Raw genomic sequence first — 6,937 nt, forward strand, 5'->3', positions numbered from 1 at the left:
AAAAAATAAACGAGTCTCTGATACCAAACAACAAAGTGGAAGCTTCAAGTTTCATATTAAAAGTGCTTGAATTTAACCCTAGTAAGAGCCACTCCATATCGATCTTCATCCGTAGTGAAGTTGCCACCACCATGTGCATCAACGATCAGTTCAGAAAAAAATAAACGAGTCTCTGATACCAAACAACAAAGTGGAAGCTTCAAGTTTCATATTAAAACTGCTTGAATTTAACCCTAGTAAGAGCCACTCCATATCGATCTTCATCCCCAGTGAAGTTGCCACCACCATGTGCATCAACGATCAGTTCAGAAAAAAATAAACGAGTCTCTGATACCAAACAACAAAGTGGAAGCTTGATAAGAATGGGAGATAATCAACTTTGAATGTACAAAGTTCAAAGAAACGTTATTAAAGAATAATGAAATTGTGAAAAAAATACAACTATTATTTATCCTCTTCCTCCTCCTCATCACCTTATTCCCATATCAATGGAGTTAGCCACTATAATTCCATCTTCATTCATTTCTATTACCGCCATATTACCTATTATGTTTAAATTTTTAGTCATTTCTAAAAAGTTCATCCCACAATATTTTTTATTTCCTTCTCCATCTCTTACTTTCTATAGAAATTAAACTCTCTATTCTCACTTATGCATCTTTAAGTCTCTAGTGTTTGATTTAATTTTATTTTCTCTTATTTTCTCATTGATGTGTACCACATAATTCACTACAACAAATTTGGGTTGATGCCACAAGACACTTCATGGCAAAAACTTCCAATTTCGTGGCGAAAGCCTTTTAGCCACAAGAAATAGCTCGTGGCTCGGTCGTGGGCATAGTCCCGTCACAGATTGCCAATAACCACGACTAAAAATTTTCGTGGCAAAATGTGGACCTTTTGCCACAAATTTGAACTCGTGATAAAATACCTTCTATTGCCACAAACTATTTTGTCGCTAAATAACAATACTTTCGTAGCAAGTAGCAATCCCGATATAAGAATTAATCGTGGCTAATTCAATCCTTTTGCAACGAAAATATTTATCATGGTAGAATAAGTCTTTTCCCACGAAATATATTCGTGGCTACAAATTTAATTGCCCACGAATATATGTCGTGGCAAATACCCAAAATAGGCCACAGAATTTATTCATGGCTAAAATTTTAATTGCCCACGAATATATGTTGTGGAAACTATCCAAAATAGGCCACATAATTTATCCGTGGCTATTCTATTATTAATAAAATTTAATTTAATTTAATAGCCAAAAATATATATTGTGTCAAATACCAAAAATAGGCCACATGTTTATCGTGACACGATAAGAATTTGTGGCAAATCTGTAAATTATTAACATTATAAACAAAAGAAATAATATAAATAAATAAATAAATAAAATTATCACATCAACACGATTATGCAAACAAATAAATACTTGATATTGCATAAGTTACACCAACCAAAAAATGTATTGTTTACAACATAAATAATAAAGCTCATCGCGTAAAAAAAAATGAATCTTAACATCTAAAACAATTTCAACTCCAATAATTTGGACCAAAGCAAGCTATTATCTTAAATAAATTGTTTCAAGATCTTAGACAAAAATGAGCTATAGATTCCTAAACAAAGGGTTCTAAGACGTAGACGTACACTACTTAAACCATCTTAAACAAAAAGAGCTTCAAGTCTTGTAGCATGAGCTCATCCAAAAATCTGCAAAACAAACAATGAATAAATATAATTAGTGCCCAAGTCAAAAAAAAAAAATGATTCCAAAAAAAAGTTATGCTACTACAAAATTCATTTAGGATTCTGAATACTTTTTTCAAAGAGAAATGAAGATAAGTTGGTAGAATTTGAGAGAACTAAATTAATAAAATCAAATACGTAAGTAGATACTAATTCTTCCTATATTTCTTTATTTTTCCGTCTTGATATTTCCATGTAGGTTTTTGCCTACTAAGATGAACAAGAGGATGTAGGTATAATAAATCACTGCACAAAAATTGAGCCATAGTGTCTCATGTTCTCCCATAAAACTCTTTTTTCCACCACTGTGTTTAAGGCATATACAGAAAATGTCCTAATATTGGTATAAAAATGAATTCATTTTCATCCATTAAAAGAAAACATGCTTCTTGCATTCATAGCCAATCACGAAATAAATCATAGACCTTTTGTGGCTTTGCATCCTATTAATGGAAACTCAAAACAAAAAAGAGTGGCCTGAAATTATATCATGTATAATATAACAAGCAAAACAAGGTTTTACATTTAAGGAGATCAAACCTATGTCTGTCAAAGAACATGACATTACAAAAAAAATTGAAAAAATGTCACTCATATGTATATTTTTCAAAGTAACTTCGCCAATGTACTTTCCTTAACTTGCATTACACCTTAGATAGTCCATCCAACTATTAAACAAATTAAAGAAAGTGAGATTAAAGCTATTGTACATCCTTTAGGACAAGGACTTTTATATTATTCTAAATCAATTTCATATAATCACAATAAAAAACAGGATAAAACATTTTATTTCTCGTATCTTATGAGAACTATCTATGTTTGATTTTTCTTAGAACTTTTTTTTTTTATATAAGTGATTTTTCTTAGAACATTGAAAAAAGATTAAAAAATCACCAACCCCTTCTAGTGTAACTATGTTTCTTTCAAACTAAACATATGACTACAAATTGAAATTTGAAGGGAAAAAAACTCTACTAAGAAAACTAAGAATTTTGAATGTTTTGTCACGACTTATGGAGACAGTTACAAGTACATGTAATGTTTAAATTCTATCACGACTTATGGAGTGTGTGTGTATATAGAGAGAGATTTTGGCTTTATAGCATGATTAAATTTAATTTTATATCTGTTAGCTTCTGTAGCATGTGATCGACCATAAAACAGTTACCTGATTCTATATTAAAATGCGATAAATGACAACCAAACTTCATCTACAACTATTTCCCAACCTCCATTTATGCACAAAAAAAAAAATAAAAATAAATAAAATTGGTCACTTAAGGCACATGACCCCCTATACACTGCAAAATTGGTCACTTAAAGGCACGTAACCCCCTTGAGCATGAGTAAAAAGCATTAAAAATGTGCAATGATAAAATTGATTAATGCTATATTCAATTTCATGATTTGCCCTAATATTTTAGAGTATTGTATGTTAAGTTTATTGTGATATGCTCTCAGTTTCATTTCTCTAGATTTGGTTATGGATTACTAATTTTTATTGCCTTGTTTTGGTTTCATATTTGCATTAAATTAATTAAAGAATTATTAAAATTTAAATGAAGAGTTGTGTTGGAAAATGAAATCAAAAATGCTGATTTTAGAACTGAAATCTCTATACTTAGAACTGTTATCTTTTAAATTAAGTTTTAGTTATGAAAGTACAATTGTTACCTAAACACAATGCTGCAACTAAACATTTATTCCTCTTTCGATTCACCATTACTTTCCAAGGATGTGGAACAATGATATAACGGTTTAACAAATACATGATAAGACTTGTCTCATGTCTCCACACCAATTCTTCAGGAGTTAACTATTTGACTTGAAATAGAATTTGGATACATTCGACTTCATCAAATCACTCATTATTTAATTAAATTTGACTCAATATGAATTCACCCAAAACAATGAATCAACAAAATAAAAAATAAAAAATTGGTCCTGAAATTAGTGTCAATTTTGCAAAAGTAATGCAAAAAGTCGAATCTTTCATATAAATTATCCTTCATGTTTCCTTAATGAGGAAGGGTAGCTTTAAATTATATAATTGATATTGATGTAACTCATACTAGTTCTTATGAAATTCATCTCTTCTATTTTTATTTAAATATAGATTTATATTTTAGATGTTTTATGCTTTGTGTAAGATTTAATTTAATAAAATGTCACATGCAATTGACTTTGATTTCAGTAAAATCTTGGATTATGTTAATATATATAAACATAAAGATAAACATAGCACTGGAAGAGTACAAAAATGTACAAGAACAGAGTAGTAGTTTAGTATTTAGTGAGTAAACAAATTAATTAATTAAGCAAAGAAGGTTAACAGAAAAGATGGAAGGCACAGATAAGATACTCCAAGCAAGCACTGGGTATGCTCCCAACAAATTAAGAAGTACGAGAAATCTGCGACTTTTAACTTGAAGTAATAATTTAAAACCATGGCCAGCACTTGAAGTAATAATTTAAAAGAAAGGTTTCTTAATAATCTTTCAGCCTTTTTTTTAGTCCCATGAATTCTTCCATGTGATGTAGTAAAATAATCAAAATGCTTTTCGCTCTAAAAGTTGAATTCAAGCATTCCTTTATGGTTTGCTTATTTAAAATTAGAATTTTGAATCCACATCTTGTACAAAGACTTCATGTGCATGATTGAATAATTTAAAACTATTTTGTTATATCATGTATAAATATATACATGTTCATTAAGTTTCACGAAGGTGGCTCAGCATGCAATTATTTCAAAATTTTGTCATATCTTCTACCATAGATCGAATCATCTAGTAATTAAGATACAAAAATTTATAATTTAATTGAGTTATAATTGTAAATAATAAAATAGTTTATTTTAAAAATTCACTTTTCATTTAATTAAAATCCAAGGTCAAGTATAATATAAATAAATGGACAAAATAATTGCAGTCAAGAATTACTTCATGCCCAAAATGATCTCAACCATCTGATTAAATGAAATAGCCAAATGAGAAGACATGGTGGAGCTTGATTCTTGGCAAGACTAAGAGATAATATTGCGACTCTGCTAATGCAACAAATGACAGAACTAGGAACACAACCTAAAAACACCAGTGCAAGCCCATCAATAGTTTAAGACTATCTAAGAAGTGTCCATTAAGATAAAAACTGAAAACCCTTATCCCAATTTCATAATAAACATCAAAGACTAACTCCAATTTCATAAATAAATCAGAAAAATTGAAAACCCTAATTTCATAAATAAATCAGAAAAATTGAAAACCCTAACCTGTTTTTTGACTCCTCTGGCTCAGCTCACCTCAAAATTGCATCAGATGAGTCCTGTATTTCTCAAATGAAACAAATCACGAATCAATTCACATTGACACACAAAAACAAAAAGATATATATATGCACAAACATATGTGCAAAAAATGTAAGAGAAAAACTTGTGAAAAAGTTTAGAATGCTAGCCCTATAGATAGATGGAGATTGATGAAATGGTTAGATATAAGGCTGAAAATCACATAGAAAGGCGGCTGGAACAAGGTACCTTCGTCCATGCTCCACTCGCTGCTCACTTCTTCACCCCGAAACGCCAACAGAAAGAATTGATTAAGTGGACATGGCCCCATAAAGAGAGGCAAGGTCGTCGTTTCCATTTTTTCCCCAGAAAAAGACCCCATACCTGACCAGCCCCATGATCTCCATTAACGGGGTCATCATCAGAAGTTTTCAACGAGATCAAAAATGGATCCCTATTTTTGACGTGAATAGAAGCTTTTTTTGGAACGAATTAAATAGGAACGAATAGGAGACCTCTCTCATAGGACGCAGGAATCCCTATCCGATCGATACAATTGATGTGCTTCGTATATCGCCTGAGGGCTTTTTTATTTTTTTTATATGTATTTTTAAAGTGACTTTAATTGTGGCTGAGCCATTTTGGCGCGGTAGCGAAAATTTTTGGAGGGAAGTTCAAAAAAAATTATTTTTTTTTATTTTTATTCAAATTTATGTAAAAAGGTATGTATGAAAGTTAGAATCTGAATGTATGTCTAATTTAGCAATAATATATTTAATTTGTAAGGGTATAAATGAAAATTTTAATCATTTAAGAAAAAACTGATCTCAAAAGTAAGACTTACTTGTCTTAGAGATAATATTTAGGACACCTTTGTTTTTTAATGTGAAAAATTGGACTTGATGGTAATTTTCCCAAGTTAATATCGCTTGCAAAAATCATGGGGTAGTTTTACTTCCATTTTTTTACTTAATTGATACTCAACACTACGTAGTGTAATAAATATACATTAGGAATAAACATAAATTATATTAAAAAGCTATAATAAAGAATAATTGAGTCCTAAAATTATAAGATTGTTTGTCTATATACTCTATATGGATGGCAACGAGGCGAAGTTGGGACGAGTTTGATAAAATTATCATATCCTTTATTTGCACAAATTGAAACAACGGGGTTAATTGCACATTTTGTATATCATTGGGGCCTTTTTGCACTTGACCCTTTTTTTTAATGAGAATGAGTGATTTAAAAATGATCAATTTTAAGAATATTCCATTTTGAATTTTAATCAACAATAAATTTGCTAGAATAGGTGGGGATCGTGTATTTTTTTCACCCCTTTTATAAAATTTAAAACAAAGATGTGAACTTGGGAGTATTGGTCAACAAAATATGAACTGGAGATTTAACCTTGGTGTATCTAGGGCTGATCACGGATTGGTTCGGTTCAGTTTGGGGGTAAAGTTCAATCCAATCCGGTCCCCACGGATTGGTTAAATTTGAAACCTAACCGATCCGTGGGGACTTTCAATCTGAATCAAGCCAATCCGTGAAATAACAGATCGGATCGGTTCAGTTCCCACGGATTGGGCTTTTTAAATCTTGGAACATAAATATCTTCTACAGTTGTTATTTGCCAAGAACAAAAATTGTTACATTAGATTCAGCTACTAATACCTATTCCAATATTCCTAATCTAAACCAATTATATAACTTTCAAAAAAAAAAAAAAAATCACAAATTAAAATCAAACTATATTTACATCTTTATAACTGAATACCTAACCTACCAAAAGATCATCATAATTACATCTTTATACAAATAAATAATAAATCAAAATAAAATCTTTTCAAAAAATATTAGAAAAATAAGACAAACAAAAGAAATCAGTAAGGA

The 6,937-nt window shown here is 30.2% G+C and overlaps 1 long non-coding RNA gene across 1 annotated transcript; it reads right to left on the reverse strand.

Annotated features, from left to right (window-relative positions):
• Positions 1-1,353: 1,353 nt before the first annotated feature.
• LOC132278931 (uncharacterized) lies at positions 1,354-5,890 on the reverse strand. The gene is made up of 3 exons (XR_009471172.1): positions 5,288-5,890; positions 5,024-5,076; positions 1,354-1,719 (listed from the first exon to the last, which is right to left on the reverse strand). It is a non-coding gene; the product is annotated as an uncharacterized LOC132278931 (long non-coding RNA).
• Between the last annotated feature and the right edge of the window lie 1,047 nt (positions 5,891-6,937).

The sequence above is a fragment of the Cornus florida genome, unplaced genomic scaffold, assembly GCF_030987335.1.
Source record: "Cornus florida cultivar Cherokee Brave unplaced genomic scaffold, ASM3098733v1 CherokeeBrave_3.0.0_Hap2_Chr10, whole genome shotgun sequence".
Classification (NCBI taxonomy): domain Eukaryota; kingdom Viridiplantae; phylum Streptophyta; class Magnoliopsida; order Cornales; family Cornaceae; genus Cornus; species Cornus florida.